This window comes from Arachis ipaensis, chromosome B5 (genome assembly GCF_059453495.1).
Source record: "Arachis ipaensis isolate K30076 ecotype BB chromosome B5, ASM5945349v1, whole genome shotgun sequence".
Taxonomy (NCBI): domain Eukaryota; kingdom Viridiplantae; phylum Streptophyta; class Magnoliopsida; order Fabales; family Fabaceae; genus Arachis; species Arachis ipaensis.
In genome coordinates this window covers 124718413-124727566 of record NC_142440.1, presented here as the reverse complement: position 1 = coordinate 124727566, position 9154 = coordinate 124718413, and the positions used below count along the sequence as shown (strand labels likewise).

General features: G+C 39.7%; 1 non-coding gene across 1 annotated transcript; it reads right to left on the bottom strand.

Annotated features, from left to right (window-relative positions):
- Positions 1-604: 604 nt before the first annotated feature.
- Positions 605-708, bottom strand: LOC148565676 (small nucleolar RNA R71). Its single transcript, XR_015883951.1, has one exon. It is a non-coding gene; the product is annotated as a small nucleolar RNA R71 (small nucleolar RNA).
- Positions 709-9154: the final 8446 nt, after the last annotated feature.

Genomic DNA, 9154 nt, shown 5'->3' with positions numbered 1-9154 from the left:
TACCTCACAGGGACTTCTCTGCACTCTGACGTAGAGAGTTCCATTTTTTCTTGTTTTCTGCTTGTGTATGCGCAGGAACAGAGACAAAGAACATCTCTTAGATTTTGATCCTGAACCTGAAAGAACTTTCAGGCGACGTTTACAACAAGCAAGACTTTGCAAGACTGCAGAATTTACTATGGCAAATAATAACGCTAATGCCAATGTGGTAAATCCGAATGGGGATGATCAACAGAGGAAAGTGCTTGGCTCTTATTCTGCTCCTACTGCAGATCTTTATGGAAAGAGCATTGTGGTGCCTCCTATAACTGCAAACAACTTTGAGTTGAAGCCACAATTGGTCACCCTGGTGCAACAAAATTGCCAGTATCATGGTCTTCCTCACGAAGACCCGAATCAATTTATATCTGATTTCCTGCAGATATGTGATACTGTGAAGACAAATGGAGTGAACTCAGAGGTGTACAAACTCATGCTTTTCCCGTTTGCTCTGAGGGATAAAGCAAAGCTATGGCTAGATTCCCAACCAAAGGAGAGTCTGAATACTTGGGAAAAGGTCGTTACTGAATTTCTCACTAAATTTTTCCCACCAAAGAAGCTGACTAAGCTTAGGTTGGAGGTTCAGACTTTCAGACAGAAGGAGGGTGAAACTCTTTATGAAGCTTGGGAGAGATACAAGCTACTGACTAGGCAATGCCCTCCTGACATGTTCTCCAAGTGGACCCAACTGGATATCTTTTATGAAGGCTTAGGAGAGATGTCAAAGATGAGCTTAGATACCTCTGCAGGCGGTTCATTGCACAAGAAGAAGACACCAGAGGAAACTATTGAGCTGATTGAATTGGTTGCAAGCAACCAATATTTATACTCATCTAACAGGAATCCTGTGAACTCTAAGACCGCTCAGAAGAGAGGCGTGTTGGAAGTGGAAGCTGTTAATGCCCTTCTTGCTCAGAACAAGCTTATGTCTCAACAGATAAATCTACTTACTCAATAGATGGGTGGCATGCAAATCTCAGCTATCAACACTCAAAATCCACCCCCAAGAAATCTCCTATGACATGGCAGGTAATTTTGTTCAAAATGATAATCATGATTATGCTCAACCTTCTTATGAACAGGTGAATTACATGGGGAGTGGTCCTAGGAATCCCAACAATGATCCATATTCTAAGATATACAACACGGGATGGAGAAATCACCCAAACTTTGGGTGGAGGGACCAACCTCAGAGACCTCAGAACTTCAACAATAGTTCTCAGGGCAGTTTCCAGCAGAACAATGATTTAGAAGCAATATTGACAGGTTTTAGACAGGAAACCAGAGCATCCATCAAGAACCTGGAAATTCAAATGGGTCAATTAGCCACAAAGGTTAATGAAATTGATCAGAGGACCACTAACAGCCTTCCTGGTAACATAATTCCAAATCCAAGAGAGGAATGCAAGGCTATCACTGTAATAAGTGAACAAGTGGCAAGTACGGAAGCACAAGTTATACAGGAAATCAAAGCCTCTATTAGAAACTTAGAGGTGCTAGTGGGCCAACTGAGCAAGCAAATACTTGAGAGGTCTGCAAGTACATTCCAAGGTGATACAGTAGTGAACCCAGGAGAAGATTGCAAGGGTATTCAATTGAGAAGTGGTAAAGTAGCTGGCTCTGAGACTAAGGCCAATGAAGAGCTAGTTGAAAAAGAAGCTCCAGAGGAGAAGAAGGAAGTAGAACACGCCCCTCGAAAGCGTGCGGACAACCCATTCCCAGACTCTCTTGACACTTATCCTACTTTGCCAAAGGCTCCTGAGTACAAGCCTAAAATGCCATATCCTCAGAGACTTCAAAAGGAGACCAAGGACAAACGGTTTTCAAAGTTCTTGGAAGTCTTCAGAAAGTTGGAAATAAATATTCCTTTTGCTGAGGTTTTGGAACAAATGCCTCTCTATGCCAAGTTCATGAAGGAGCTATTGCCAAAGAAGAAGCCTTTAAAAGGAAATAAGACAGTGGTCCTGACTAAAGAATGCAGTGCCATCATTCAGAATGACTTACCAAAGAAGTTGCCAGATCCAGGGAGCTTTCAAATTCCATGCACCATTGGGAGCACAACCTTTGAGAAAGCGTTATGTGATCTGGGAGCAAGTATCAATTTAGTGCCCCTGTCTGTGATGAAGAAGCTGCAAATCCAAGAGGCACAACCCACAAAGATAGCATTACAGATGGCAGACAAATCTATGAAGCCTGCATACGAATTAGTGGAAAATATCTTGGTTAAAGTGGGTAAGTTCTTCCTCCCAGCAGACTTTGTGATTCTTGACATAGGGGAGGATGAGAATGCCTCTATAATTCTAGGAAGACCATTTCTAGCCACTGGAAGAGCTCTGATTGATGTAGAAGTGGGTGAATTAGTGCTTAGAGTGCATAATGAACAACTGATCTTTCATGTCTTCAAAGATGTACATTCAACAGGTGAAGAAGAGAGGTGCATGCAGGCTGAGCTTATTGATCCAAACCTTCAAGAATCCCCTGATGATGCACAGCAGAATTTGCAACTCAAACCTCCTGTGGTGACAACCGATAAAATTCCGCCTGACATCAAACCTAAGTTTGGTGTTGAAACTGCATCATCTACCAAGGAGGAGGTCCCCAAAAATAAAAAAATACCCAGAAGATGGAGAAACAAAAAGATCCCCACTGAAGGTTTCTCCCCAGGAATGAAGGTGGTGTTGACCAGCAATCCAGCATGGGTTTATACAGTAATCAAAATCCTCTCTCTGGAGCATATTGAGCTACGTTATGGAGACACAGGAAAGAAGTTCAAAGTAAGGGGTGAAGAGCTGAGCCCCTATGATCCTCCTCCTTAGAGGAGCTAACCGTCAAGCTAGTGACGATAAAGAAGCGCTTGTCGGGAGGCAACCCGATAAATTCGTATCCTTAGCTATTTTTCGTAGTAGTAGTTTTCTTAGTTATTTTTTTTTTTTGAGTTCTTACTAATTTTCTGATCATGCAGCTATGTTCTTCCAGGAACCGAACACCTCAAGCTATATTTCAAAAAAAAAAACCGACGCGCCAGCGTCGCTGACGCGAACGCGTCATCTAGGGGTGCGAGAAAAACTAAAAAGTTACAGAGAGTTGCGCAAGAGTGGCGCTGGACTTATGCCTTTCGCACAAATGATCCCACGCGAACGCGCGCCCCACGCGTTCACGTCGCTTGTGATTTTTCGCCACCTACGCGTCCGCATCACTGACGCGATCGCGTGACCTGCAAATTCGACGTAAAAGAGCGTTTGGGCAGAGAGTTGTGCCAGCTTGGGGCAAGAAGTGTGCTAAAAGCACATATTTGGTCATGCGGACGCGTGACTGACACGTTCGCGTCAGTTGCATATATGGCCATCCACGCGAACGCGTGCCTGACGCTATCGCGTCATTATGAAGAACGCGCGACGTACGCGACTGCGTGCCCCAAGCGGCCGTGTCGCTTGCACCGCCCAGTTTTCTTTCTCTCTCTCTCCCAATCATAATTCTCTCTTATTCTCTTATCCTTTTATTTATTTTTTCTTTTCTTTTAACATTTGTCTCTTCTATTTTCAGTTCTTCTTTGCTTGAGGACAATCAAACCTTTAATTTTGGTGTTGACGCTGCGCTTATAGGTTTTCTAGTACAAAAGGGAAGCGAATCATCTTTTTGAAGGAGCACAACCTGAAGAATAAAGCGGATAATTAAGGTGGTTGAGTTCCTTTCATTTTTTATTCCTCCCCTCTTTTTCTATGTTATGTTCCGGTTTCCTGTTAGTTTGCTTTGTTTGTTGCATGATCCTTTATTAGTTAGAATCCTAGGACTAGTTTAGTTCTCTTTTAATTACTTTAATGCTGAAAAGATGTTTCATGTACCACTCACTGAACTTGAATCTAAAAAGAAAAGAAAAAGAAGTGATGTATTGCATGAGAAATTCAGTTAATTTTAAGAATAGTCTGATTTACTTAAATGTGGTGGTATTTTCTGTGATTCTGAATGCATAACATGAACAGTGCATATTTTTTTATAGTGAAGTTTATGAATGTTAAAATTGTTGGCTCTTGAAAGAATGATGACAAAGAGAAATGTTATTGATAATCTGAAAAATCATAAAATTGATTCTTGAAGTAAGAAAAAGTAGTGAAAAACACAAAGCTTGCGAAAAAAAAAAAAAAGAAGAAGCAAGCAGAAAAAAAAAAGAAGCAAGCAGAAAAAGCCAATAACCCTTTAAACTAAAAGGCAAAGGGTAAAAAGGATCCAAGACTTTGAGCATTAATGGATAGGAGGGTCCAAGGGAATAAAATCCTGGCCTAAGCGGCTAAATCAAGCTGTCCCTAACCATGTGCTTGTGGCGTGAAGGTGTCAAGTGAAAAGCTTGAGACTGAGCGGTTAAAGTCGTGATCCAAAGCAAAAAGAGTGTGCTTAAGAGCTCTGGGCACCTCTAACTGGGGACTCTAGCAAAGCTGAGTCACAATCTGAAAAGGTTCACTCAGTTATGTGTCTGTGGCATTTATGTATCCGGTGGTAATACTGGAAAACAAAATGCTTAGGTTCACAGCCAAGACTCATAAAGTAGCTGTGTTCAAGAATCAACATACTGAACTAGGAGAGTCAATAACACTATCTGAATTCTGAGTTCCTATGGATGCCAATCATTCTAAACTTCAAAGGATGAAGTGAGATGCCAAAACTGTTCAGGATTGCAGTTGTAAACCCTACTATAAGAAGAGATATGGGCTTAATCACACTCTCATTCTCATGCAAATTCACATCCTAAGCTTATATTAGTTTTGGTTGCTTGAGGACAAGCAACAGTTTAAGTTTGGTGTTGTGATGCATGAGCATCTTGTCTATCTTTTCCTAGTGAATTTGCATCTCATTTGTTGAGTTTAATTAAGAATTAATTATATTTTAGCCACTATGGATGCTATTGTGAGTTTTGTGCAATACTGTTTATCTTAGGTAGCATTTGGCGGAATTTGATGGAGTTTCTGCAGAGAAAGAGAAGAAGCCAATGAGATGACCAGCGAATACCGACGCGGACGCATGGCTCACGCGACCGCGCGGAATGGAGGAAATCGCAATGACGCGATCGCATGCCTAACGCGAACACGTGGACTGGAATCTGCACAAATGACGCGAACGCGTGGACGACGCGGACGCGTCACATGCGCCATGTGCAGAAAATGCAGAAAAACGCTGGGGGCAATTTCTGGGCTGTTTTAACTCAATTTTTAGCCCCGAAAACACAGATTAGAAGCTGCAGAATGGACAGAACAAGTGGTCCCCACCCATCAACTGAAGATCTGTTAATTAATTCAAATTTAAATTCAAATCTTAAATTAGGAAAAGATATTATTTTAAGTTTAATTTTAAATATTAGATTTTAAATTTATTAGGATTAGTTATAAAAAGGGATCTGATGTCATCAGATGAAAACTCGGTACATTTGGACCTGAATCCTTATTTTTTCTTTTCCATGAGCAACTAAACCTCCATTGTTAAGGTTAGGAGCTCTATCTATTTCTATGGATTAATTTAATTGCTTTTTCTATTTTAATTTATGTATGGATTTATAATTTAAGAATTGTTTTCGCTTTTTATTTTATGAATTTGGGTGGAACAGAAGTATGACCCTCTTTCTATTTGAGTTCCTGTAAAACTTGGAAAAGCTCTTTACTTGAACAACAGCTTGAAAACATTTTCTTCTAAATTTTAATTATTTGGATTTAACGGGATACGTGACATATAATCTTTTTATTTTTGGGTAATTAGAGTTTTTGTGGCATATAAACTGGAATTTGATTATCACCCTCTAATTGGAATTAATTGACCAAGGAATTGGCTGTTGATGAATTTTAGAGGAGACTAAGAAGGTCTAAGGAATTAGGGTCTAGTCACATATAGTTTGTCATAAATTAAATCCTACATGATTAAAATAGTTAATAAGAAAAATTAATCCGGAAAAATAGATAACTCTGAAACCTTAACTATCTTCTCCATATTTTATTCCCAACTTATTTATCTACCTATCTTTAATATTTTTTATATTGTTTAATGTCTTTTATACTGCATCTCAACACCAATTTTTGTTTGTCTAACTAAGCCTATCACTTCTACTCTGAGGATTAATGAGAAAAAGTGAGTTTGTGGGTTGGTGAAGCACAGTACTCAAGGAGTTGACCTAGGAAGAAGAACCCAGCAACATACAAGGAGATAAAAGAAGATTTTCTATTCATTCAGAGGCAAGGAGAGATAACCCAGTGTATTGAGGTTTGTTCTGTGAAGAAGTTCTGTGAAGAAGTTCCTCTACTTGGACAGTACTTTCTTTCAAAGAAGCATTCCGCCAAAAATGAAGAACTGAATCAGAGACATGTGAATCTGGTTTATCACATAGCAAAGAGGCTGTTGATGAAGTCAATCTCCTTCATGTTATTGCAGATTGTATTTTTCTTTTCAATGTTTATCTTTCTATAATTTCTTGAGAGAAAAGGCATATTGAGTGAGTTCAAGTAAAAGCCAATGAGTGAATGAGGATGAGTGATACACTAGAGAGAAAAGCCTAGAGTTATTTCAGATTTCTTTAGGTATGTCTGTGTCTTGTATCTTGTACCTGTGAGGTATCCCTTCCTTAGTTGGGTTAGCACTAAGAGTGAAGAGTTAGGTATTAGCATAGCCAATGTCAAGTTAGGTTAGAACTTGAGTGTGAAAGGATTGGGTCAATCCTGTGGAATTGGTGTATGTAATACTTTTAACTATAATGGAAATTCCTCCATTGTTGTGGAGGAGACTGGACGTAGGTTACATAGCACATGGCAACCGAACCAGGATACATGCTGGTGTTAGCTTCTCTCTTCTCTGTTATGTTCTGTTTTCTGATATTCATGAGACAAAAATAAATTGTCTCATAAATTTTTGCTGCTGAGTTCAAACAGAATCAGAATTGTAAGTTTAATTAAAAGGGGTTATTTCAGTAAGTTAAAGAAAGGCATAGATTCAACCCCCCTTCTCTAAACCTACTACAACCTTCAGAGACATTGGAGGAAGAACCTCTAGTGCTCACCAAGGAACTCAATGCCTTGGTTCAAAAGAAACTACCTCAGAAGCTGCCGGATCTCAGACGCTTCCTCAGAGGGTTAAGTTCAATTCTAGTTTATATGCCACAGAAACCCTAATTACCCAAATATAAGAGGATTATATGTCACGTATCCCGTTAAGTCCAGATAATTAAAAGTTTAGGAGAAATTATTTTCAAGCTGTTGTTCAAGTAAAGAGCTTTTCCAAGTTTTACAAGAACTCAATTAGAATAAGGGTCACACTTCCGTTCTACCCAGATTCATAAGATAAAGAACAAAAACAATTCTTGAAATAGAAATCAGTACATGAATTAAAATAGAAAAGTAATAGTATCAATCCACATAATAGGCAGAGCTCCTAACCTTAACAGTGGAGGCTTAGTTACTCATGGTTCAGAGAGAAAAATAGGGTTCTGAAAAACTGTAAAGTGCGGAATGAAGTATAAGAGAGAAGAGACTGAGCCCGAAGGGCTGATTCTTTTCCCTTTTATATCTAATCCTAATTAATGTAAAATATATTTTCTAAAACTAAATAATATCTTTTCCTATTTTAAAATAAAATAAAAGTTTTAAATCAAGAAATAAATAACAAATCTTCGTGCATGCCCTCAATTTGGACACTGGGACCACTTTGAATCATTGAGCTGGCGCCTAACTTGGAAAATCCCAAGTTAGGCGCCATTATGGCAGCTTGTAATCATGTGCTTTTTTCTTCTTGGCGCCTAACTTCAAGTTCTTCAAGTTGGACTTGGCCTAGGCAGCATCGTTTGGAGTGCAGTTCCTTCTTCCAGCGCCTAACTTCATATTCATGGGGCCTAACTTCACTAGTTTGGCCTTCCTGGCGCCTAACTTCAAAATCATGGCACCTAACTTGGGAAATTCCAAGTTAGGTGCCACCTTGGAGGAACAGAATGAAGAAGAAGGGCATACTATTATATATCATTGGAAAGCTCTAGAAGTTAGCTTTCGCCACTAGAATCACATCAATTGGACTTCTATAGCTCAAGTTATGTTCATTAGAGTGCAGGGAGGTCAGGGTTGATAGCATCATCCACTTTCTTCCTCTTCTTTTATAAAACTCCGTCAAATCCATCCGAATGCTACCTGAAATAAACAGAATTGCACAAAACTCAAAGTAGCATCCATAGTGACTAAAAGATATCTAAACCATGATTAAACTTAATAATTCAAATGCAAATTCACTAGGAAAAGAAAGGAAAGATGCTCACGCATCAGGGATCGACCCTCACTCACCTGAGGTATTACTCAGATGACCCGATGCACTTGCCGGTCTATCTGTGCGAATATTGCGGAGTCAATTTTGTGCAACAATAATCAACACACATTCTCTACTTTCCATTTTGTTTTTCTCACTAACACTACGTTAGCTAACCATAGTGGATATTTTACCTCCCTTATAAACCCTGCCTCCAGCAAGGCTTGTACTTGTTCTTCTACGACCTGTGTCCGTTCTGGTCCGAGCATCCTGCGTTTTTGTTGAACAGGTTGGAAGCTCGGATACATTGCAAGCTTATGGGACATTAGGTCGGGGTTTATGCCAGGCATGTTGGAAGCTTTCCAAGCGAAGAGGTCAGAGTTGTCCCTTAACAGAGGCTCCCTTCTAGGTTTGCCCTTATGCTCGTCGTCTTGTTAGGGTGATTCTCGATTTGTACTTCTTCTATTTTTCCCTCATGCTGGGGTCACGAATCTTCACAAGTTTGGACCCCTCCTAACTCAATGGTGTTAACCTCCTTTCCCCTGGATTGGCTTTCAAACTGAGGCTCTCGTTTTGTAACATATTCGTGCCAATTTTTTGTCCCCTTTTACAGTAGCGATTTTTTTTGCTGTTGAAAATTTCATATAGAGGTAAGGAGTAGAGATAATGGCTGCAAGTCGTTTTAAGGTAGTTTGACCTATTAAAGCGTTGTAGGCCGAAGTTACATCAACTACTATGTAATCAATGCTCAGTGTTTTTTATTGGACACCTTTTCCGAAGTTGGTGTTCAATGAGATGTAACCGAGAGGTCGAATTAGGGTATCTCCCTGTTCAAAGAGGCTGTTAGGTATGTCTT